Raw genomic sequence first — 26,109 nt, 5'->3', positions numbered from 1 at the left:
AGAAAAACATCTACCTCTGTTTAATCAACTATGCCAAAGCCTTTGATTATATGGATCATAATAAACTGCGGAGAGCTCTTACAGAAATGGGAATAACAGACCATCTTATCTGTCTCCTGAGAAACTTGTAGGCAGATCAAGAAGCAACAGTTAGAACCATGCATGGAACAACTGATTGATTCAGGACTGAGAAAAGAGTACCACAGGGCTGTCTGGTGTCAACCTGTTTATTTAACCTATGCATGGAGCACATCATGAGAAAAGCCAGGCTGGATGAATTACAAGCTGAAATCAAGACAGATGGGAGAAATGTCAACTACCTCAGATATATGGGTGATACTACTCTAATGGCAGAAAGCAAAGAGGAAATAAAGAGCCTCTTGATGAGAGTGAAGGAGGAGAATGAAGGAGCTGGCTTAAAACTGAATATTAAAAAAACTAAGATCATGGCATCCGGCCCAGTTACTTTATGGCAAATAGAAGGGGGGAAGGTGGTAGCAGTGACAGATTTCCTTTTCTTGGGCTCTAAAATCACTGCAGATGGTGACTGCAGCCACAAAATCAGAAGATGACTTCTTCTCAGCAGGAAAGCTCTGACAATCCCAGACAATGTTGAAAAGCAGAGCCATTACTCTGTCAACAAAGGTCCATACAGTTAAGGCTATGGTCTTCCCAGTGTCATGTACAGTTGTGAGAGCTGGACTGTAAAGAAGGCAGATCACCAAAGAATTGATGCCTTTGAATTGTGATGCTGGAGAAGACTTCTGATAGTCTCTTGGGCTACAGGGAGATCAAACCAATCAATCATAAGGGAGATCAACTGTGAATACTCATTGGAAGGACTGATGCTGAAGCAGAAGCTCCAGTATTTGGGTCACTTGATGTGAACAGCTGACTCATTGGAAAAGTCCCTGATGCTGGGAAAGATTGAAGGCAGAAGGAAAAGTGGGTATTAGAGAATGAGATGGCTGGATGGCATCACCCATGCAAAGGACATGAACTTGGGCAAACTTCGGGAGATGGTGAGGGACAGGGAGGCCTGGCATGCTGCAGTCCATGGGGTCACAAAGAGTTAGACACGACTGGGTGACTGAACAACAAGAACAAAATGATCAAAAAATGTCAGCTATTATACAGCTACTGTATAGCACAGGGAACTATGCTCAATATCTTATAATAACCTATAATGGAAAAGAATATGTAAAATAGCATATATACACACATACATATATATACATACATAAACGTTAATCCTTTTGCTATACACCTGAAACTAACATAATATTATAAGTCAACTATACTTCAATAAAAAAAGGATATGTCACCTGTTAGCCATATAAAGTTGCCTTTGTTCAGGTCCCTGGAAGGTTCACATCCAATATTATTGTTTCAACTAATTATTATCACTGTTAACTTCCAGAAATGAACTTTCATCAGCATCAAAACCTCTAGTCTTTGAACCATCATCAGGTTCCCAAGCCATCAGCCCTGTCCCATCTTTATTCCCCCTGTGTCCATCCTAGACCCTAGGATATGCTTCATATGCTTCTTCATGAAAATAGATTTCTTATTTCCCTGAAAACAATCAATATTTGTTTTTCTCTTTGCATGCCCACAGCCTGTCCTTCCCTTGAGTCCTTCACTTAGGCTTCTACTGGAGTGGGGACTTGTAAATAAATGATAAGTGCTTACATGCCTGTCCTTCCCACAGCTGTTTACCCTCTAGGACCAAGACTATAGCTCACTTATCAAGTTATCCCCAGTCCCAAGACTGAATGTTTGGGACAAGCTCAACTTGTTTGAAATGAAATTAAACTCCTGAGTAATGGATTTCTTCGCAAATAACTTATGCTGCTTTATGTGTACAGAGAAATAGCTGGTGATTGCTATCTTAACAGCTTTTGTTTGTATCTCACATTCGACATTACCATGTCTGGAAACTGTAACCCAACCAGAGGACAGCTGAGATTCTGTTCCTCTTCTGTATTACCTTTGGTTACCTCAGATTACTTATCTGGGAAAAAATAACTCCCTTTCTCATAATCCTATGACATATTCTTTCAGAATATCCCCTTATTAAAGTATATATAAACAAATAATGCAGTTATACACACATACACACATGTAGATCATTCTTAAAACATGAACATATTCTCAAAATGTTTAAAAATTATATAGAAACCAATATGAAGAATAGCAAAAGTTTTCTTTTTATGTACTCCCAATGATATCCTCTCAAGTAGAGGGGAAAAAACAATTAATGATTTGTTACCTTTCTAGAACATTTTCAGTCCATTTACATATATTATCTGTATGAACAATTTTAGAAGATTTTGGAAACAGAAACAGTACCCTGTTCTACATGTTTTTGACAGTTTGTTTTCATTATTTTGTCCAAGAGGTCTTCTAATGTGAGGATACATATAGGTCTCCTCTGTTCTTTTAATGCTACATGGGCTCTGTAGTATAAATGGAGGGTTATTTGTTTTATTCTTCCTCTTCTGATGGGCATTTAGACTGTGATAACTGAGCAGAATTACAAGTAATGCTACAATGTTTACCCTTGCACATACCACTTCAAGCATACAGATGAACAATTTTCTAGGATGAATAGCTAAAGTCCCCTCCACTTTTGGACACATCCAAATTCTTACTTATCTAAACCATTAACTGCTTCCTCTTTTGCCCCAATGATTGCTTATATTTTTGATTCAGAAAGGCAGAGAATGATGCCTATCAGCTCCCAGAAATTTAACTATCAACCTCAGAATCAAATTCACATTCCCCTTAAAGTATCCCATGCCTGTACAATAATTCACTTTCAAGTAATTCTGTGTCATTAACCCAGAACTCCTGTGCACTCAGTTTTCAGTGCTCTGCTAACCACAACCTCCCTGTAAGCATAATTCCTGATAGTTCTGTAAGTCTGATTAAGGAAGGCATAACTCCTTTGGAAGCCTGGGCAAGAACGGCTTATGCAAAGTCCTCATCAGGTTTCAAAAAGGACACTTCCCCCCATCACATACACACACAAAAATATGGAGACAGACATGGAACCAAATATTGAAGGCAGCTGGTGCAGAGAACTTGAAGCTAAACTTTTTTTTTTTCCTTCATCCAATTTTCTTAATTATCTGTCATAACAACACTGAACTTTTTGCTTAAGCTATCCTTGGCGAAATTTTCTGCTTGTTCCTGTTGGAAGTCAATGTGGCAGGAGATACAGAAATAGCCAAGTTAGGTTGCTGAATTTGAAAGGTGGCTCCTAGAGTGGGACTCTGCACCCAGAGCTGCTTTATCAAGGAAACTGACCAACACACTTAGTTCTCCACATCTCTCTGCCTGTGATCAGCATAAGCTGGAGGCCAAGGCAGAGAGTGAAGGTGGTGAAGGAAACTGTAAGGCATGTAGGATCTCTAAAAATATGTGGGTTTTTTTCAACTGAGGACCATCATGGTTTAGCATTTGATGGTATTTGATGTGCTGCATGGCTGCCTAAGGGCTTCCCAGGTGGTGCTGTTGGTAAAGAATCCACCTATCAATGGCAATTCACTCTAGTATTCTTGCCTGGAGAATCCCATGGACAGAGAAGCATGGCAGGCTACAGTTCATAGGGTCGCAAGGAGTGGGACATGACTGAGCAGGCATACGCAAGCGCACACAGACACACAACTGCCTACAGGCTCTGCTGCTCCTTACGGCGTTATTGTTGTCTAGTCTCTTAGTTGTGTTGGACTCTTTGAGACCCCATGAATTTCAGTACGCCAGGTTTCCCGGTCCTTCACTATCTCCCGGAAAGAAAGTGAAGTTGCTCAGTCATGTCCGACTCTGCGATTCCACGGACTGTAGCCTACCAGGTTCCTCCATCCATGGGATTTTCTAGGCAAGAGTATTGGGGTGGGTTGCCATTTCTTTCTCCAGGGGATCTTCCCAACCCAGGGATTGAACCTGGGTCTCCTGCATTGCAGAGAGACGCTTTACCGTCTGGGCCACCAGGGAAACCTATCTCCCAGAGTTTGCTCAAACTCAGGTCCATTGAATCGATGATGCCATCCAATCATCTCGTCCCGTCACCCGCTTCTCCTCTCACCTTGAATCTTTCCCAGCATCAGGGTCTTTTCTAATGAGTCAATTATTCGCATCAGGTGGCCAAAGTATTGGAGCTTCAGTATCAGTCCTTCCAATGAATATTCAGGGTTGATTACCTCTAGGATTGACTGGTTTGATCTCCTTGCTGTCCAAGGGACTCACAAGAGCCTTCTCCAACACCACAGTTCAAAAGCATCAATTCTTCGGTGCTCAGCCTTCTCTAATGGTCCAACTCTCACATCCATACGTGACTACTGGAAAACCATAGCTTCGACTATATGGACCTTTGTTGGCAAAGTGATATCTCTGCTTTTTAACACACTGTCTAGCCTTGTCATAGCTTTTCTTCCTAGGAGCATCTTTTAATTTCATGGCTTCAGTCACCATCCACAGTGATTTTGGAGCCCAAGAAAATAAAGTCTGTCACTGTTTCCATTGTTTTCCCATCTATTTGCCATGAAGTGATGGGACCAGATGCTATGATGTTCATTTTTTGAATTTTAAGTTTTAAGCCAGCTTTTTACACTCTCCTCTTTCACCTTCATCAAGAGGCTCTTTAGTTCCTCTTCACTTCTGCCATAAAGGTGGTGTTATCTGTATATCTGAGGTTATTCTCCCAGCAATTTTGATTCCAGCTTGAGCTTCATCTAGCCCAGCATTTCGGGCTGGGTTGACTCCAAGTCTAGTCAGCTTCAGTCACTACTACACAAATCTCCTCTACATCCAAGATGTTGGCTCGGAGAACCCACAATGTATAATGCTTCCATGAGCTCTCACTAAATATGTATCTAAGAAACAAAACTGAAACATTCTGAGTCATGTGTGAAAATTCTATATCCTTACAAGTACATAGGGTGATGGAAGTAGGAAAGAGGCAGAATTTAATAGCCCAAACACTTACCTTTGATAAGATTTATAATGGTTTAAGTGTAATCCCACTATATTGGAGAAAATGGCACAAAAACCTTTCCATCAAGCAGAAAGTACTTTTTTATTTTAGTAGAAAATGATAAATGCCACTATTTAAAATGCCCTGGGATTATTTGAGTTTCTGATAGAGTGCCTTCTAAATTCAATTAGTTTAATTTGGAAATTGGAGGATGTATGAAATAGCATTCTGATTTTGTCTAATGGAAATGGCAAAAAAAAAAAAAACAGGAACCCCAAAACTCAAATGCATATGCTTATATGCATATATGCACACGTGTACACACACATAAATACACAGCATATTTTATCATGCCCACCTGGCCAGTTCAGATCTTCGGATACAAATACATTCAAGAAAAAGTCAATGGCAAAAACAAAAACAAAAACAGTCGCCCATTGAGGAGAATCGAAGTAAAAAGAGATTTACAGAAAGGACAAGTAGAGAGATACAGGAGACTCCTCACTGCCCAAGAGAGTATACATTTTCAGAACAGTTGAAAAGGCTTCAAAGGAGTATTTAGAGGAGTACAATTTATCAGTTTTTCCACAATGACTGTCTCTATAGAACTTCCTGGAACATTCCTCAGCTCTATATGATAAACCAGCCTCCCCACGCAATAATGTTCCACTCACCAAATATAATATAGCTTGCACAAGACCATTTCCAGTGGTACCACAGAGGTGTGCTTTGGCATAAAAGGGCGTAGTTGCTGTCTCGAATGCAGCCCATTTAATGAGGCTTTATAATGGGAAAGGGCAGCATCCAGTGATTATTCCTCCTGCTCTTTCCTGCTCACACCTCCAGTCTTGGGTCTAAACTGTGCCTGTTCACAGAACCAGGAGGTTAAAAAAATATATACCTCAGGTAAAGCCATTTCAGGCAGATGAAACCCCCTGAAAGAGACAAAGAGTCCTCCTATGAATTCTAAAGCCTTATCTCTGCATTGTGCCAGCCTCGAATGATTGAGTCCAGGGAAAAGAGTAATTCTTTGTTCAATGCTTCAAAAGATAGGAAAGCAGGTGAGGAAGGAGACAAGGTGGGAGCGGAAAGGAGAGGAAGGAATACGCTTTGTATAAAGCAAGAAGCTTATCAGTCCAAGCATCAGTCTTTAGTTTTCTGAACACCATTCCTATATGCTCAAAATGTGCAAGGTATAATGAGGGCATGAAAGAGGATAAGTCAGAGTTTGTGGTTTAGAAAATTTTACTGTTGCCAAGGAAACAAGATTCACATATATTAAAATATTAGGGATGAGGACACTGGTTTTCTATTTATTCATCCCCAATCTCACCCCACCCAACAAAGATTTGTGATTACTTATTAATACAAAAATATACACAAAAAGAAAATTATCAAATAATTGAGGAAGGAAAGCCAAAGGGAAGCTACTAGTATAAACATAATAAAACCAAGGTTAATATTAAAGAAATGCACAATATGCTGTCCAGGCTACAGGTAATTTACATATTTGGATTAAAGTTTTGAAAGCACTGAACTGAGTCAACCTGTGTTCCATACACACTCTAAAATAAACCTGTGGCTGCAACTAAACCACTCCTTTTTCTTCCATCTACTAGTATATTATTTCTTTTTATGACCCCATTCAACTCCACTACATCCTATTCAGTTCCAAGTACCTGTCTCCCTTTATTGAGTGGCTTCTGCCTTCATTCACAGTCAGCACTGTCTTTGTAGTCATTCCTGGTGACTCACATCTGGTCTCCTACCATCTGACTATCTGGTCCATGCCAATGACCACTTTTAACCTCTTGCATCTTTCAGTTTCCATAGTTTACTAATTGTGATCTAAAAAGTCCATAGATGGAAGTGGACTTGGAATCCTCCAGCTCACCTTCCTTTCCAATAAAAACCATCCATCCCATCACAGTCTAGCACCTCTAGAGACAAGAAACTATTTTTTACTGTCCCAGTTTCTGTTTGTGAATTTCCAAATGACCAAAATTTCTGCCTAACATTTAGGCCACACTTGCTTCTCTTTAACTTCTACCCTTAAGCAGTAGTGGAAGTTAAGTAGTATTCTCTTGAGTAAATTCAAACATCACATAATCTCCACATATTATTGGTGGGAATATAAATTGGTACAACAGCCTTGGAAAACTATTGAGCAGTGTCTCCTAGATTCCCTGTGATGCAATAATTACACACACAAACACACTTAACAGATACTAAAATGTGTGTGTTTGTTCACTGAGGTATACGTACTAGAATATTCATAGCGGCACTATTTGTCATGGTTTCAAACTAGAAACTATTCAAATTCCCATCAACGGTAGAAACAATATATCGTGATATAGTCACACAGTGGAATACTATAAAACAATGAGCATGAAAACTCTATGACTAACCACAGCAATGTGGCTGAATCACAAAAATACAATTTGAACGAAAGAAAATTATACATACTGTGGGATTCTATTTATATAAAGTGTAAAAACAGACAAAATTAATCTATGTTACTGGAAGCCCTCACACTGATTACCTGAGGGATGTGACTAGAAGGGAACTTGAGAAGGGTGTTAGTGAAGTGTGGGTGATATTTTTGGTCTAAGAACTGGTAACACAGGTTGTGGTAGTGGTGGTGTTCAGTCACTAAGTCATGTCCAACTCCTTACGACCCCATAAGCTGAAGCACACCAGGCTTCCCTGTACTTCACTATCTCCCAGAGTTTGCTAAAACTCTTGTCCATTGAGTCAGTGAGGCCATCCAATCATTTCATTCTTTTCGCCCCCTTTTCCTCATGCCCTCAATCTTTCCCAGCATCAGGCTCTTTTCCAATGAATCAGCTTTTCCCATCAGGTGACCAAAGTATTGGAGCTTCAGCATCAGTCCTTCCAACAAATATTTAGAGCTGATTTCCTTTAGGATTGACTGGCTTGATCTCCTTGCAGTCCTAGAGACTCTCAAGAGTGTTTTCCAGCATCACAATTCAAAGGCATCAATTCTTTGGCACTCAGTCTTTTATGGTCCAACTCTCACATCTGTACATGACTACTGGAAAGACCATAGCTTTGAATTTAGGGACTTTGTCAGCTAAGTGATGTCTCTGCTTTTTAATATGCTGTCTAGGTTGGTCATAGCTTTACTTCCAAGGAGCAAGTGTCTTTCAATTTCATGGCTGAAGTCACCATCTTGATTTTGGAACCCAGGAAAATAAAGTCTGTCACTGTTTCCCCATCTATTTGCCATGAAGTGATGAGACTGGATGTCACGATCTTGGTTTTTTGAATGTTGAGTTTTAAGCCCACTTTTTTCATTGTCTTCTTTAACCCTCATTAAGAAGCTCTTTAGTTCCTCTTCACTTTCAGCCATTAGAGTGGTATCATCTACATATCTGAAGTTGTTGATATTTCTCCCAGCAATCTTTATTCCAGCTATGAGTCATCCACCCAGCATTTCACATGATATATTCTGCATAGAAGTTAAATAAGCAAGGTGACAATATACAGTCTTGATGTACTCCTTTCTCAATTTTGAACAACTCTGAGGTGTATTCACTTCATAAAAGTATGTCAAGCAGTATACTTTTAAAATCCTCTTCTTCTTCCAAATCACCTGAGTAAATCAAATTTCTTTAGCCATTTCTTTTACATATGGGTTATAGAATGTTCAAGATCCTGGTCACCAACTTATAAAACCTTTTAATTTGGCAAAGCTCTGATCATTCATTTGGAATTTAATCATATTTGTTGGTTTTAAACATTCTGTGAATGTCCCTATGAGATTAACTCCTTTCCTCCAATATGTTGTAAACTTCATCAGTTCAGTTCAGCGCAGTCACTCAGTCATGTCCGACTCCCTGCAACCCCATAAATCATAGCATGCCAGGCCTCCCTGTCCATCACCAACTCCCAGAGTTCACCCAGACTCACGTCTATCGAGTCAGTGATGGCATCCAGCCATCTCATCCTCTGTCGCCCCCTTCTCCTCCTGCCCTCAATCTTTCCCAGCATCAGGGTCTTTTCAAATGAGTCAGCTCTTCACATCAGGTGGCCAAAGTACTGGAGTTTCAGCTTCAACATAAGTCCTTCCAAAGAACACCCAGGACTGATCTCCTTCAGAATGGACTGGTTGGATCTCCTTGCAGTCCAAGGGATTCTCAAGAGTCTTCTCCAACACCACAGTTCAAAAGCATCAATTCTTCTGCACTTGGCTTTCTTTATAGTCCAACTCTCACATCCATACATGACTACTGGAAAAACCAGTAGTTTTTCTAGCCTTGACTAGACGGACCTTTGTTGACAAAGTAATGTCTCTGCTTTTTAATATGCTGTCTAGGTTGGTTATAACTTCCCTTCCAAGGAGTAAGCGTCTTTTAATTTCATGGCTGCAATCACCATCTGCAGTGATTTTGCAGCCCCAGAAAATACAGTCAGCCACTGTTTCCCCATCTATTTCTCATGAAGTGATGGGACCAGATGCCATGATCTTAGTTTCCTGAATGTTGAGCTTTAAGCCAACTTTTTCACTCTCCTCTTTCACTTTCATCAAGGGGCTCTTTAGTTCGTCTCCACTTTCTGCCATAAGGGTGGTATTATCTACATATCTGAGGTTATTGATATTTCTCCCAGCAATGTTGATTCTAGCTTGTGCTTCTTCCAGCCCAGCGTTTCTCATGATGTACTCTGCATATAAGTTAAACCCCATATAGACAGACATTTTTCCCTTTTGATTTTCTAGTAGCACATATATTCAAAAATCCCTTGCATGCTCAGAAAATACTCTTTTTCCCTCCTCTTCCTTAGCAAGTATGGATAAAATAGATCAAATTTACAACCTAAGTATTTTCTTCCCTTTTTCCCCCAATGAAATGTTTAATACTAACTTATCCAGTGAAGTCAATGATTGCTCTCTTCCTTCAAGCTCATCTAAGGATTGATCTTTGCCCTGATTTATGAGCCCTTTTCAGATGTTCCCACATGGTGAGGTGGGAACAATCACTAGGCAGACCCCTATAAAACACGGATTCAGTACTTACTTATTTCTCTTATCATCAACCGTAAATTGACCTTATGTCTGAACCCCTTCCTTATAGTTTTTTGTTCTCAAGGAAAAAACATTGGATGATGATAAAGAAGCATTCTTATTCATGTAAAGTTAGTGGCATCCTCCTCCTTGCTGGGCTAAGTAGAAGGTGAGATAAATGAGCCCTAGAACACAAACCACATATCTGATGGAAAGGAAGACTCCTGGGTTCTCAATAATGGAATGGCAACAATGCTTTTGATGTCAATAAGGATTCTGGCTGGTAACTTATCTTCCCAGAGAAAATACTGTCAAGGAAATCTGCAGACATTTACATAGTGAACATTGGATTTCTCTCTGCTCACACACTCATTTGCACACTTGGCACCTGGCATGGTTGGTTGCTGCATGAGGTTTGCACAACTTTTTGTTCCCACTTGCAGTTTTTTCCAAAAAGAATATTTATGGGCATCAGTCACTTTCCTGGACAAATGGTAAAAAGAGTGGCCAGTTTCCTAGCCACATTCATATTCCTGTCACCCAGCTGCCTTTATAACCAATGGTTCCATCTATAGAAGAACAGCTTGCCTTGGCCCAGGTTTAACTGATTGTTTGACAGATATATAGATGATACACACAGAGAGAGACAGCAGAGACAGAGAGGAGACAGAGAGAAAGAGGAGACAGAGATGAGAGAGATGACAGAAAGATGGCAGAGAGAGAGAGAAACAACGAGAGATAGACAGCTAGATAAGGAAAAGAGAAAGAACAAACTTATAAATCTGGAAAGATTCCTACCAAGCCCGTTGAGGAGCTATCTCTAGAAAATTGCAGACACATGTCAGTTCTTTTTAAAGAACATACAAAACAGAGAAGGAAAATCTAAGAAGGCTACTCATGCAGAAACTATTTAATCAAAGAGTAAAGACAATTATAACATCTGTTAATCTTCTTTGGAGGTTATAATTAAATGCTCTGGAGAAACACCCTTTCAAGAGTGATCCTTCAACATCTGTTGTGAAGGCCCACAGCACTATGCAGTGACAAAATCACTTCAGCACTTTGGAAAAACCAGGCTTCTCGAGATCTCAGAGGCTGCGAGGGTCTTTGTGCTTGCAGCCCAGACCTGCCCCTGCTGTCCTGGGGGCGGGGAGGGGAGGGGCTTGTTCCCAAGTGCTGCGCTGGATTATCTGGACTAGGAGTCAGATGCAAGTCACTGTATGTTAAGGAATAATAGGTTCACGGCATCAGAAATGGCCTTATGACTATCTGATGATCCCCACCTTTCACTTTGCAGATGGGGCCACTTGATCCCATGTCCTACAGCTGGCTGTGGGACAATCTTACCAGCAGGGTTGTTCAAGTCTCCATCTAGATTTCACCATGCTGCTTGCTCTTTTGGTTTCTCCCTTGCTTTGGCTTGGAACTTGGATGTGTTCTCTGTTTAATAGGATCAGCATTATAATGAGGCCCTGGGACATCTGAAGTTTATGGAGAGGTAGAAAACGGAAATGATTCCCTTCTCCATTGCCCGGTCCATCACCAGTGAGAAACAATGGCCACTATTGCTTCTCTACTCGGCTTTCTGGGGAGTAGGTGAGAAAGAGGAGGTAAATTAAGATAAGGAAGGAGAAAAACAAAAAGAATGAAAAAAGAGGGAGAGATGGGAAGAGAGATGATTAAGAGAGACAAGAATAGAGTAATAAGGTGGGGTAAAGAGAGAGAGGGTGAAAGAGGGAGAGAGGGGGCAGGAACAGCTAGGAAACATGGTCCAGGGATGTAGGAAAAGCACATCAAATTAAGATCCGACCAAAAGGAGCTGAGCACACTTTATATCCATCCAACCTCATAACCTGACTCTGCTGCTGTTGCTGCTGCTAAGTCGCTTCAGTTGTGTCCGACTCTGTGCAACCCCATAGATGACAGCCCACCAGGCTCCCCCATCTCTGGGATTCTCCAGGCAAGAACACTGGAGTGGGTTGCCATTTCCTTCTCCAAACCTGATTCTGCTACTGCTAAGCTAAGTCACTTCAGTCATGTCCAACTCTTTGCGACCCCATAGACGGCAGCCCACCAGGCTCCCCCGTCCCTGGGATTCTCCAGGCAAGAACACTGGAGTGGGCTGCCATTTCCTTCTCCAATACATGAAAGTGAAAAGTGAAAGTGAAGTTGCTCAATCGTGTCCGACCCTCAGCGACCCCATGGACTGCAGCCTACCAGGCTCCTCCGTCCATGGGATTTTCCAGGCAAGAGTACTGGAGTGGGGTGCCATTGCCTTCTCCGAAACCTGACTCTACTGTACTTCAAATAAGCAGTTCTACCCATACAAAAGTCCACAGGGTTTGAGTTCTGCCAACCAAAATGCAGAAATGATAAAGCCAAGGGCATCACATAAACAGACACATAAAGGTATTGAGCAATGAAAAATCTGGCCAAATAATGAGAACATAACACATGTATTCATGGCCCAGCAGGCATAGAGGTGGACAGACTCCTCGGTAGCTCCTGGGGGCTGCAGATACTGGTAGGTGCCAAAATGCTGAGTAAATGGAGTTCTTGACATTTGATGTTGAGATGAAATGACAAGTCCTTATGACCAGACACGTGGTGCTCACATCAGCCTCTCATTTCCCTGAAACCAGTGAACCAGTGAAGTCGCTCAGTCGTGTCTGACTCTGCAATCCCATGGATTGTAGCCTACCAGGCTCCTCCATCCATGGAATTTTCCAGGCAAGAGTACTGGAATGGGTTGCCACTACCTTCTCCAGGGTATCTTCCCAACCCAGGGATTGAACCCAGGTCTTCAGCATTGCAGGCAGATGCTTTACTGTCTGAGCTACCAGGGAAGCCCTTCCCTTCAACTATCACCTGCTTATAAGGGCCCATAATGTCTTCAGTGATAAGGAGCCAATAACAATGTTAACAGTCACCACATACTATGAGTCTAGTTTTGTGCGGGAGCTGGACATACTTTATCTCATTTAATCCTTACAGTGATAAGGAGGAAATATAATCCAAATATCTGGGTCAAAGTCTAACTGTGCAATTGTGAACAAATTAACCTTTTGAGACCTTGGTCTTCTCATCTATGAAATAGAATTAATAGGAATCTCTATCTCAGAGGGCTATTTTGAGGATTAAATGAGACAATATAAATATAAAGCATAACAGGGCTAGACATACTGCAAGCACTTAATCATTGTTGATGTTACTACATCTCATGGACAAGGAAACTGAGCTCAAGGAAATTAAATAGTTCTCTCAAAGTCGACAGACATCAGGTCAGAGGCTGGAACCCTCTAGGTTTCAATCCCTAGGTATCTAGGGATTAAAGCCACATGGGCCTGAGCTTTAACTACTTGTTTTGTTTCTCTATTAATGGACTCCAAAGAATCCTGATCTTTCTAGTGTATAAGGCAACCTCTCAAGGAAAGGGTATCCAGAAAGTTGCCAGCCCAAGTTGGAAAACGTAAAAGGGCACATTACTCAGCTCAAGACATCTTTCTCTTCCCAATCCCTTGTCTTCAACAATGAAGGAAGAAAAGAAATCCTGTCCATCCTCTTCTTCATTTACTTTCATATCTATAGAGCCCCCATTGATGAATGCAGTGAATATTGATACTTACACTACTGAAATTAAACAGGCACTCACTCACTTATTGAAAGTTGGGTAAAAAGAAATGTCTTGCCTTTGTTCTCTGTGTCCACAGGAATGTTAAATGTCATCAGTTGAGTTATAAAAAGGTATGTTTTCAAAAGTATAAGAATGGAGAGGAGAAAGCACTAAAGTCTGAAAATTTGCTTGTATCTGCCCATGCACCAAATATCTGTTGGGCATCTACCATTTATCAGCCACTGCTTTTGATGCTCAGGCTACAATATTAGATGTGATAGACACAGGTTCTGCCTCCATGGAACAAGAAACGGTATGGGGAGACCTTCTGAATCCAATAGCTGACCATGTGTTTAATTCCTCTGGTGACACATGCTATGCAAAGCGAGGACCTGAAGCTCTCCAGATCTATAACAGATGGGGAAAACTTTCCTGAGGAAAGGCCATCTAGGCTGAGCAGGAACTGTCTCAGTGAGGCTGGGGAGGGAGAGGCAGCCTTCCTCAGAAAGAAGTATTTTGGTGAGTAGGAAGAGAAGAGCTCTGTGCTAACCCAACAAATGACTCTAGACAAGTCAGCTCAAGTCCCCACAGCTCTTTCCTTCACTGCAACATGGCAATGTGAGAACTTAATAATGCTCTCCAGCATTCATGATTTCTCTAGATTCTCTTTCCCTGTGTCTGAATCAAGGATACGCTACAGAGTGGGAAGATTCTAGTCCGGGTGCAGGAAACAGAAAACCCGTTTTGTTGAGAGTGGGCTCACTCAGATATAGGAAACATATAAACTAGACACATTCCTAGGACAGGAAAACCATCGTTTTTTCCCTCCATACTCAGCAGCTAATATCAGTTTCCCCAAAAGGCTCAGGGACCAGTGCTCCAACTCCAAAAGACTGGCCATACATATTTTATGACTTGGCATCCAAAGTCCTAGTTTGATAGATGAGCTATATAAATGATCTGAATGCTCCAATTTTCTCTAACAATGGAAGAGTTAAGACTTCTAATTTCTCCAGACTGGAAGAAATACAAGGCATTTTAAAAAATTAGCTTGGTAGTTTTACTGCTGTTAATCAGGTGTCCTAAAAACAATGGTTTCTTTCATGGTACCTGTTGCAACTTGTCTGTATGAGAAGTTTTATTCAGTTTAATAAGGCCCTCTACTGGCAATCTCCAAAAACACAGTCTCTTTCAAATTATTTTAAGTAAACTATTTTAACTAGTACTCCCAATAATAAAGCATCTCACATTCCTGATTGTGCAAATCTGGGCTGAAAAGAATGAGAAGAAAATGAGAAAGGGAAGAAATAAATGTCATTTTAAGTGGGCCATTCATTTAGCTATTCATAAAATAACATTACATGAAGTATCATTTGCTTTCCTCTGATAAAGTTATTCTATATATCAAAGGTACTCAGAAACAAAGGCTCTTTCTTGCACTGAAATGTATTAATATTCATGCAACCATAAAACTAAATTATGAATGTTATTTACAAACTACAATAAACCAGATTATTTCAGTCTATTTATTCACATATGAGTAACTGACTATAATTAGAACAAAAAAAAAATGCTGAAGGCAGGCCTTTTAAACTGATTCTGATATGACACAAATAATAATTAACTTCTCCTGCTTGACAACTAACCAAAAAGAAAAGAAAAGAGTATATGGTGACTTAAGAACTTCTCCATAGAATAATGTTTTAAAATTAAGTTATCTTTGGCACATTCATCAAAAGGCTGTTGAAAATTTTAACTATGTATTCCTAGAAAACCAAGTTAGTGTTTTAAATGAGGCAATTATAACTTTAGAAAGAATGTTTTTAACAGAAAGGAAATTCAATAATTATTTGACTCAACAGTAAATACTATTTATAGTCATGATAAAAATAAGCACTGAATATACCTTTAACCAAAATTGTGATATAATTACACTGGAGAACAGGAGAGGAATTGGAAGTATAACAAATATATATTGTAATCTATCATAATAGAAGGTAAACAATTTTATATTATAACTAGATATAAAAAGCATTATTTAAAAATATTATAGAAAAAACAGCTAAAAGAAAACCCTCTGAAAAGCAGGACTGAGGAATGGGGTTTGGAGGTCGCTCAGGACTGTCATATATATATATACATACACACATACATATAAACACACACACACACGTATCTTGTCATATATACAAGCACTGTTTATATATATATATATATGTAAACATTTTAGAACATGCATGCTCAGTTGCTCAGTGGTGTCCACCTCAATTTTAGGACTACCATTTAATATATACCAAGTGACATATGTGAATATAGTTATTTATATAGACATTTTTGTACTATTTGGTTTTCTAAATTATGAACATGTATTACTTTGATTTTTTAAAAAAAAAAGTTTCTAAGAACAGGTCAGCCCTGGCAATGGAACCCACTTAGGATATATCTTTTGGATTGGCCTGGATCAGGGGTCTATGTTTCCATATTCAGTTTGTCAAATGAAGCAAGGACCCTTCTTGGAATAGTTTGTCAGACACACATCTTGACAGTAATACTCGTTCCCGTGTTTTAGAAATAACAGTTTTTCTTTCAACATTATAATATGTATCTATCATATTATTATCCAAGCTTAAGTTCCAAAATGGGTTTGAGACTTTCTTCTTGAACTCAGTCCATTGGTTTCTTATAGTGCATCCAAATTCTACTCAAAGGAATCACTAATCCAGAAAGTTTATTTCTAAAAGGAGAGATCTGATTTCTTGCCCTGAAAATACCAGATTAATTTATGTAACTACTGGGAAGTACCTTGTGTAATGGAGGCTTCCAAAAGGACAGGACACACTTCATTAGACAAGTATGTATTCAGGCATAGTAACTGCTGTGGGTAATGTTCTTATGTATCTGAGAGATTTATTATTTCATCTTTAAAAAAAAGCACAGTTGGGAATCTAAAATTCCAAAGGCATTAAACTTTGTAGAATTAGAGAACTAGAGAAAAATAAGGCTATAAGGTATCTTGCGTGTAACTGGTTCCATGACTTGCCAGTGTTCAACCTCAACCATTCTGGCTATTTAAACAAAATACTACCACTTCCCCTGGTAAACTTCTCAGAGACCAGCTGAATGGCCAAAGATCAATTCCAATTTTTTTTTTAACCTAACTCCCCTGAATCATACTCTTGACCAAGCTGAACCCAGCCTACCAACGTCTCCACCAAGAATGCAAATAATCTTGATGTTGAGCCATAAACTTGGGCCAACCTGCAAGGGGATTCATGCCTGAGATTAAAGGAAAAACAAAAATACCAAAGGACTGGGCATGGGCTTTGACCCTTCTGCAAAGCTAGAGAATGTGAATCATCCCTTCAGCCAGCTGGCGCCTAGAGGTGTTCATCTGATGTGTAGCTCTCCAGTACAATCAGTGTATGGAAAGACAAGAAAAATCAAAGTTCCACCATTGGTAAAGCTCACAAGGAAGATTGCCCTCCATATGTCTGGAGAGTCTTACTGTGAAAGGTCAAGAGTATGGGGTCAGGGTTCAGGTCCTGTCTCTGCCTCTTTTACTGCCCATGTGACCTTTGCACATTACCTCACCTCTTTGGATCTAAGTATCTTTACCTAGAAAATGAGCAAAATGATCATAATGAAATAGCACTTGTGAAGAGTTTAGAAATGTGGTACTGACTATGGGGAAGAAAGTTTAAATCTTCTCTTAGAGTACCTATCAAATATGCATTCATACACTTTTATTTTTCATCATCTCTTGGGAACTCACTCAGTGCCAGGTGCTTAGTTAGGTATGAGATTACAAATCTGGCCACAACCTGGAGGATAAACTAGGTGGATGGGGAGGTGCCACAGGCAAGAGTATAAAGGTATTGAGGTGCTAGAGAACATACAAGCCCAGCACGTGTAGGTAACAGAAAGCACCTCCGGGTAGGTAACACAGGAATTCCAAACCGAATCATCTGAGGAACTTTTTAACTATGCCTCAATCTGAATCCCACCTTGGAGATGCTGATTCATTAAGTCTGGGGTGGAACATGAGCACTGGTCAGGCCAATAGTGATCACAACAGTCAATCCTAAAGAAAACCAATTCTGAGTATTCACTGGAAGGACTGATGCTGAAGCTGAAGCTCCAATACTTCAGCCACCTGATGTAAAGAGCCCACTTACTGGAAAAGACTCTGGTGATGGGAAAGACAGAAGGCAAAACGAGAAGGTGGTGGCAGAGGATGAGATGGTTAGATAGCATCACTGACTCAGTGGACATGAATTTGAGCAAACTCCAGGAGACACTGAAGGACGGGGAAGCCTGGTGTGCTTCCAGTCCATAGAGTTGCAAAGAGTGGACACAACTTATCAACTGAACAACAATACTTGTATGAGGTAGGCACTCTCATTGGCTACATTTTAAAGACAAAAAGTGAAAGAGAAAACTCAAGTGAATTAACCAAGATCATAAAGCTGGCCAGTGATGAAAGGAGGGCAGTCTGGTTCCAGAACCCAAATCCTGAATGGCTCTACCATGCTATTCTTCAACCCCTGACAGAAGACACAGATGAATTGTCGGGTCAGGAATCTCCAGGACACAGAGTACATGGGAGGGAGTGGAGAGAAACGAGGCTGGGGAGGTTGGAGACAATCACTTCAGGAATAGCCCTGTGTGCACGCTTGGGAGTCCAGTATTGGGGGCCTTCATTCGTTGAAGATGCATGTCAAGCCACACAGCACACTTACATATTTTTGTCAGCCATGTGTAGAGGCATGCCTGTTTGGTTTAGGAAAAGGGATAATTAAGATTAGCAATTCAGTCCTTCACTTCTTTACTATTATATATTTAACCACCACTCTGTAACAGTGCTGTGGATATAGAAGTACTGAACCATAGCCCTGGCTTTTGATGGAAAGATGTATTTAACTGTGTGGCAAAGAGCTTCAGATCCCACAGCAAAAATCAGCACAGGATACCATGAGGGTCCAAAGAAGAAAATCATCATTTCATCTTGAAGAATCCATGGAGGCATCCAATAGGCAGAAGTGTCAGGGGCAAGGAAGGCTCCAGAGAAAAGAGGAACACAGGGCATTAGTGGAATCAAGTTGAGTGTTAGCATCAGAGGTCCAGGCTGCAGTGAGAAAATGAGGCTGGGAGAGAGGAGAAAGACAGATAAGGGTGTGGTCAATAAAACAAATTTGAGAGATGTAAGTAAAGCAGAAGCACAAAATATCCGAGCTGAAAACCAGCTTTGGTCTCTCAACCTGCACCTGATGCAAACTGCCTTATGTACGATTCCACCACCTGAAATGTCTCACTTAACTTTAGGTCAGCAACTGTCAAGTAATCACAAAGTGCTCTTCGGTTCTCTAGCCAAACTAATGAGGAACAGAGTTGTTAAGAAACATACCCAGAGCAAAAGACAAAACAGGAATGTTCTCTCTTTACCAGACCACCTTCATCTATACACCTTCACTCAGCCAGCTCCTGCAAGAAGGCTAGTAACCACACATGGGTCCTATTTCTTCTACATCCTGGAAGAACTGAAATGTGAAATGCGTGCCAGGATGAGCATGGTTTTCTGGTTGGAGCTCTGCCAGTGTCTTGCTAGGTGACTCTGGACCAATCACTTCCCCTCCTCATGCCTCAGGTTTTCTTCTACAAATGATAAGCTTTGACTAATGGTTTGGAAACTATTTTAGTAGCACATCCCCTTTTTTAAGTAAAAATTCACAGAAAGCATTGAGTTTTAATACATAAAACATATCCAGTACTAACTAGTAGATACAGGATGGATAAACAACAGGGTTCTACTGTCTAAGTGCAGGGAATTATATTCAATATCCTGTGATAAACCAGACTTCCCTGGTAGTTCATTGGTTAAAACTCTGTGCTTCCAAAGCAGGGAGTGGGGGTTCAAGCCCTGGATATGGAACTAGGATCCCACATGCTGTGTAACACAGTCAAAAAAAAAAAAAGAAAAATTATGTGTGTGTGTGTGTGTGTGTATGTGTGTGTGTGTATATATATATATATATAACTGAGTCACTTTGCTATATAGCAGAAATTAACATTATAAATCAAATACACTTCAATAAAATTAAAAAAAAAAAAAAACATGTCCAAGAGAGTGTGCTCTGATGGAAAAAATTGGAGCTGACAAACATGCACGAGGAGGCTGCCCATATCAGAATTCCACTGAAAACTGTAGGATATTTTAGGAGCTTTTGGGCACTGACTTTTTCAATTCTGAGACCAGAGAAAAAGGGAAAGGCTGTCACTGCTCTTGTGGGCTGGTGACAGAGCTGCTGAACTGAGGACCAGCCAGGTCTCCTGGATCAAGTCATGGGGCTCACGTGCAGGAGGTAAGAGGCTAACAGCCACTTGCCAATCCATGTGGCAGGGCTGTCAGGACTGGATGGCAGGCATCGGCCAGAATGTGCTACTGATTACAAGCAGCTGAACCGCAGGCGCTCAGGTGCAAGCCCTGCATCTGGAAGCATGCAGCCGAAAGACAAATCCACGTGGCTCTGATGCAGTGCTTCCAGGCAGCGCCTGGCAGCCGTAATGAGAGGGAGCTCTGGTCCAGGCTGGCGGTACACAGAGCCCACCCTTCCAATTCCCCAAAGAATGTGTTCAGAGAGTTTGAAAGAGTTGGAAGAAAGTGAAAGCAAGGATGTGGGTCTCCCATCCCCACAGAGCTGAGTGTCAAAGTTTGACTTTTTCAGTAGCACCTTCATTCAGGTTCCCATCTCTGAGGGCAAGTCAGAACAGCGAACATTTCTCCAGATACCTAAAGGGAAGAAATCCAGATAGAAATGGTTTCCATTGCAAAACATTTGTCTAGAGGTTCATATTCCCTCAGAATGAATGAGTTTGTGCGTGTTTGGAAGGAGGGTGTAATCAAGAAGAGAAGTAGACATTGAACACACACACATTAAAATCTATAAACCACAGAAAGAATCAGAGAATAAAAACAAGAGTGTGTTTTCCTTTCCAACACAAACAGTTAATTAAAAATCAGTCTTTACAGTTTTCTACTAAAATTCCTAGGTCAAGCTAATAGTTTTCTGTATGGTTGGTTGCTTCTCATTAAAAAAAAAAAAATTCCAACCTCCCTGCAGAGGCAAATGAGTATCAGGAACTCAGTATCTTGTTATCAGCTACGTGCAAGTTCTCTGCACCTACCCCATCAACTTCAGTGCACTGTAATTACTACTTGAAACAAATGCATTCTTGTTGCGGCAGCGAGAGAGCCCAGAGAAATACAAACACCTCATCATCTCACTTTTAAAGCAAAGCAAGCCATATAAATACGAAAAACTGTTACAAGAGTTTTAAAACAATTCCAACAGTCTTACTTGTCGTCAGCTCTGCAGTCAACACATCTCACAGCCCTGGAGACAAACACAGGAACTGCAACTCTCTCCAGTTAAACATTTCCTCCCGAGTTGATCCTCTGTTTATTTGTGAAGCCTGAAAAGGCTGGGCGCAGAGAACACGCCAGTTTTCCTGAACAGCCAAAGCAGCAGCAAAAGTTGCTACCGCGAATTCAGAGCAAGTTTGCCGAGAGTCGGCTGCTCCCCCGGCTGCGGCTCCGTGGTTGCTCTGAGCTTGTAAATACAAGCTCCGTGGACAAAGTCCCACATGACATCACTGGCAGCTGCTTATTGTTGAGTCTTTATTAACTGACTGTCAAAAAGAAAGGAGGGGGTGGGGAGCAAGAGTATCTTTTCTGCAACAAAATCGGCATCTCGGAGCGGATTCCGGTGATGCAAGCGTAAATAATTCCATTGATTCAAATTTTCAGGAGCCTGGTTTCCCTCAGGTCAGATCCTTTCTTCTGAGAAAGGCAGAGAATCACCTCCTCCGACTGACGCTGGCTAAGCTGAAGCCATGAGGGAGCCAGTGGGCCCCTGACAAGTTGTTACCCACCTGTTTCCAGTCAGCTTCAGAGTTTGATGATTCATGAGTAAATGAATATTAGTTACGTCTTATATTGCCTAACTGTGTAACAACAACATAATGATTACTTATATCTTATATTGCCTAACAACTTTTACTGTGACATATATACGTATGTATATATGCATATATGCATATATATATATACACCTCCTTGAGTGATACGTGTGTGTGTGTACCTGGCTGACTTTTTTTTCCTAGATGGCTTGTCCTAGCAAAGATGAAACTCTTCAGGTATACTATAAAGTTTTTCAACTTGGGGGTAGGGCTCCCTGAAATGTACCCCAAATTATGTATGTGCAAATCAGAGCATTCTATTCTGAGAAAGGCTTCTTCAGATTCCTAATCACCTTCCTACACCACTCTCATCACACCAAAAATCAAATCAAAAAATCATCTCTGCCAAGTATCTCTAATTATCTCAAGAAGTACTATAAGCCCCACCCACTTCCAATTTGCAAGATAAAAATGGGTGCCTCCCCTGCTATTTGCTCTCTCAAGGAATCTCCCTTCTTCTGTGAACTGATTCTTACTGGTGGTTTCTATGGTTTTTCTCCCCCAACCCCAACCTGAGAAATCCACAAACCCTATATCACATCCCTGCCATGAAGCTGGGACACCCTAGCCCACTGTTTTCCTTCCTTCCTCTGAACTGCTTATAATGATGCTGACTATTTATATTTATTTGCTGCTTTTTATATACTGATATATTTTTAGCTTGTTTTTTTGCCATCTGTGTTTCTGTCTCCCCAAGTCACTTTGAAAGGTCTTTGAGGGCAGCCATTGTGTTATTTGTTTATACCCATACCTCCTGCCATCATGAATCTTAAGCAGAAATGGGGGGAGGAGGACTTTGAGGGCCAAGGCAGGAACAAGGTTAGCAGAGCCCATGGAATGGGATGTATGTTTAGATAAGCACTCTCCCTGCCCTTGGAAAATAATTAACTTGCACCCCCCTGTTACCGTGTGAGTGGATGCTCTTTGCCACTTCCAAAAACTGTTTTTTCAAAGAGCACTGATTATTATTGATTTGGTAGGGTATTAAGGTCCCCAAATAGTTCACTTTCATGTAGGAATCGGTTAAAGATAGTACCTATTTTATATGCTACTTACAGGTTTAAATAAACTCTATTTATGGAAAGCAAATTAGAAGTACCTAAAGTTTTTTAAGTACAAACACTGACACCCAACAATTCCTCTTTTCCAAAGTGACCCCGCACATATGCTCACAAAAGAGCCTAAGGATATAAGCTCAATAATGTTCTTTGCAACATTCTTTGTAAGCCAATAAAGTAGAGACACCATAAATATTCATTAATATGAGAAAAGATAAGTCACACAAATTGTGGTACATGTATAGTAGGAAAAAAAAACTTAGAAGAGGTTGAAAAAATTGAGCTAACAGCGCATATACTGACATGGAAAGAAGTAGGTAGCTTATTGACTGAATACAGAAAATCATTGCATATGATAGGAAGAATTATGCACATTACAGCAGTGGTTATCTCTGGGGAATTTTTCTGTGTCGTTTGACTTTTTTTAAAAAATGAATGTGTTCCACTTTTGTTACTTAAAAAATAATAAAAGTAAATATATGATTGTGCAATTTTCAAAATAAATCATAAAGAAAAACCTAGCTATTCCTTCAACAAATGTCTGGCATATAGTAGGTGTTTAATAAAGATCTAGTGATCGGTTGCAGACCTGTGACATGTCTATTAGGATACAGCAGTATGGGGGATGGATTGGGGTAACAAAGGAGAACAGGCACTGGGCTTTTATTCTGATGGAATGCCCGACCTCCTTTCCTTTACATTTAAGGACTAATTTGAAAACCTCTTGGACTCTGTCCACTTTAAGAAATGATTAAAGTTAAGTGCTCAGAGCATAAAGTGCTGACCTTTCCCTTGTGCAACTGTTGTTTGACAAATGGAGTTTTAAGGTAAGACAAGCAAGAACCGCTTTGGTTCAGTTCACTGATTGCCAGCAAGCTCTGGAGGGAAACTCAGGAACCTGGTAAGGACACAGGTTTGCCCAGATCCTTGTCATGGCTGGTGTAACATTAAGGAACTCTCCAGTGAGGGAGGTTAGGAAAGTCTAATGTACACAGTCTTCGGGGCTTTATTACAAGGGGGCTCGGGACTTTGAAAAAGTCAGTGGTCAGGAGTTATGATGCCCAACACAGCTCTCTCTCCCCTACATACAGCCTCCAGGCCTCCATAGTAGAATGTAACAAAGATAAGCTATATATTAGATACTACATTTTTCTTTAAGGAAAAAAATACCAGTAAAAAAATCACTGAAGATTTCCTCCAAGGTAAGATAGATTTCCCAAAGCACTATTTCCATTCCTCTAGAGAAAACATACTGGAGCCTTATCTTACTTTCTAGTGAGAAGATGCCTTATGTCTGTAATCATTTCAAGAAAAAAATGAAAGCACAGCCATATTTCATGCTTGTTTTTTATGATCTATTCATCCACATATCTTAGGATTCTGAGGGCTGATTCTACTTAAAAGCACATTTGGAGCCCCTTGAGTGTGATAGGGTCACACTTTCCCAACTGAGAGTTAAAAACAAGCATTTAACTTGACTTACAATTCAGGATTCCCTGAATTGTAATTGTACCAGTCTTCCCTGGTAGCTCAGACAGTAGAGAATCCATCCCAAAATGCAGAAGACCTGGGTTTGACTCCTGGGCCAGGAATATCTCCTGGAGAAGGGAATGGCAACCCACTCCAGTATTTTTGCCTGGAGAAGCCCATGAACAGAGGAGCCTAGCAGGCTACAGTCCATGGGGTTGTAGAGTCGGACACAACTGAGCGACTAACACTTTCACAAGTCAGGATAAAAACAAATAAGGGAAAAGGGAGTGGGCAGGGCTTGCTTCCCCACCTTGACCAGGTGATCATTAACACTGCTGCCAAAATTACTTCCACCTGCTGAGATGCTTGGCCCGGCTCCCCTTCCAGTGCCTTCTAGTTCTTCATTCAGGCAATTTCCTCTCTCTCCATCAGGCTGCTCTCCCTGGTGGGGAACGGCTGGGCAGTTACAACAGGTATATATGTGTCTCTTCACCTGTTCATTATTTTAAAGTGTTATGCTGTATTCTTCATGTTTAAGTGTTTTCTGTCTTAAACTGGAAAGTCGGAGATGGTAATCATATCTGCAAGATGTGAATCATAGCCAAGACCTGCTTTGGAGGTGCTTGCTGGTGATGGCAACTATCAAGACTGTCCTCAGATACAGTTTCTACCTCCAGGATCTAATCCCCCCTCTACCTTGGGCTTCCCTGGTGGCTCAGTAGTAAAGAATCTGCCTGTCAATGCAGGAGATGTGGGTTTGATCCCTGGGTCTGGAAGATGCCCTGAAGAAGAAAATGGCAACTCACTCTGGTCCTCTTGCCTGGGAAATTCCATGGTGGGCTACAGACCATGAGGTTGCAAAGGTCAGACACGACTGAGCACACATGCATCTACCCTTCTCATCCTGATAAACACATATAACTACTGCCATTTATTAAGGATGGATATGTGCCATTTGCTTTAAATACATCATCCAGTTTAAAATATCCTAGTGAGTTACATACTTTCATTACCTGTTCCCTTTTACAACCAAGGAAACTGAGGCTCAGAGAGCGATGTTACTGAAGTGATTTGACTCTAATCACACAGATAATAATTTCCACCATTTCAACTCTGCCTGACCTTCCAGTGTCCTGGGGAATGCCTAGAATCCCTAGATCCCTCTGAGGATTATAAACATTGAAAAGAGAGTTGTTAAACCAATATGAATAATGGCAACTTGGATTAAAAGCATGTAGTCATCATTATGGGCTTCCCAAGTGGCACTAGTGGTAAAGAACCCGCCCGCCAATGCAGGGGACATAAGAGATATGGGTTTGATCCCTGGGTCAGGAAGATCCCTTGGAGGAGGGCATGGCAATCCACTCCAGTACTCTTGCCTGGCAAATCCCCATGTACAGAGGAGCCTGCCAGGCTACAGTCCATAGGGTTGTAAACAGTTCATACGACTGAGCCACTTAGCATGCACACACTCAGAGCCTTCATTACTCAGTTCTGAATTCTATATACAGATAGATGGCAGTGACCTTCAGACTTCAGTCTTGAACTAGTGTGATACTGCTGCTTTCTATAGCCCAGGCCCTCTGCTTGCCTCTTAGAGGAGATGTATTATAGGCCTCAAAGACCATAGGACTCATTTCCCAGGGCTTAGTCCCACAGTATCATGATGGAGTAAGTGTTCCATGCCCTTGGAGATGCACAAGATCCAGATACAGGAAGGAGAAAATATTGGAGGCAGGCATTTCATCATGGTTACAGCCTGTTTCCCTTCATGCTGAGAACCTTCAGTAACTCTGGTTCCTTTGCTTATGGTGGTGGTAATGGTTCTACCAGAGCTTAAGAAACAGCCTGTGGCCAGCGAGTCTGCCCTATAAAAGTTAACAGGATCAGAAATAGGAAGCAGAGATGTGAGGAGGAGTAACACAGGAACACTCCAGCATTTCCTAAA

The 26,109-nt window shown here is 40.9% G+C and overlaps 1 protein-coding gene across 6 annotated transcripts in view; it reads right to left on the bottom strand.

Moving 5' to 3' along the window:
• Nucleotides 1–26,109, bottom strand: part of NCKAP5 (NCK associated protein 5) — a 1,211,030-nt gene that overhangs the window by 1,075,958 nt on the left and 108,963 nt on the right. For 2 of the 6 annotated variants that reach the window (XM_070799938.1, XM_070799949.1), the window contains exon 1: nucleotides 20,973–21,578. The exons of 1 other annotated variant lie outside the window; for it this stretch is intronic. The gene's annotated coding sequence lies outside the window, so the exon portion shown is untranslated. Of the gene's footprint in view, nucleotides 1–20,972; nucleotides 21,579–26,109 lie in introns of those variants that run through there. 3 more of the 6 variants (XM_070799952.1, XM_070799951.1, XM_070799928.1) reach the window with 3 other exon arrangements.

Source organism: Bos indicus, chromosome 2 (genome assembly GCF_029378745.1).
Source record: "Bos indicus isolate NIAB-ARS_2022 breed Sahiwal x Tharparkar chromosome 2, NIAB-ARS_B.indTharparkar_mat_pri_1.0, whole genome shotgun sequence".
NCBI lineage: Eukaryota > Metazoa > Chordata > Mammalia > Artiodactyla > Bovidae > Bos > Bos indicus.
The sequence above is the reverse complement of the archived record's forward strand: the minus strand, read 5'-3'. Positions and strand labels throughout refer to the sequence as shown.